Source organism: Camelina sativa, unplaced genomic scaffold, assembly GCF_000633955.1.
Source record: "Camelina sativa cultivar DH55 unplaced genomic scaffold, Cs unpScaffold05546, whole genome shotgun sequence".
NCBI classification, from domain to species: Eukaryota; Viridiplantae; Streptophyta; class Magnoliopsida; order Brassicales; family Brassicaceae; genus Camelina; species Camelina sativa.
Window position 1 is genome coordinate 1 of NW_010926631.1, and position 555 is coordinate 555.

The 555-nt window shown below is 37.7% G+C and overlaps 1 long non-coding RNA gene across 1 annotated transcript; it reads right to left on the bottom strand.

Moving 5' to 3' along the window:
- Positions 1-555, bottom strand: LOC104774784. Its single transcript, XR_765507.1, has 4 exons — positions 514-555; positions 342-420; positions 180-250; positions 1-87 (listed from the first exon to the last, which is right to left on the bottom strand). It is a non-coding gene; the product is annotated as an uncharacterized LOC104774784 (long non-coding RNA).

Consider the following 555-nt stretch of genomic DNA (forward strand, 5'->3'; position numbering starts at 1 on the left):
TTCGTCCCTTGAGGTCTTGTTGATTGCTTTGTTCAATGGTGGAGTAGATACATCTTTAATAAATAGACTTTGAAAGAACCCGATCAACTGCGCATGCAAAACATATGGTCCATCATAATATTCATATACATTTAATCGAAATTAAAGTTATTTTTGATGGATGAGATAGCCATACGTACCGAGGACAAGGATACGCAAAGAAGGCAAAATCCAGGGAAATAGAACGGTGCATTATCAGAAAGAAACAAAGCTATACACATGAAACCAATATTTTAAATGTGTCAAAAAGACATCGATGGAACTCAAATAGTAGTATTTTATGTTCTTACGGCCTTACAAACCTGTCAATGGACTCAATGCAAATGGTCCCACGACTCTGCCAAAGGACCTCATTCCAGATAAGCATCCTTGCACCTTTCCCTACATCAATTCAAACAATAGTTTGTGCTCTTTTGTTTTTGTTTGGAATACTGATACCACATAAACCCAGTGTTCAATCTTTACTAGCTTTACCTGTTCACCAGTTCCGACCTGTCTTGAGGCAATACCACAAAC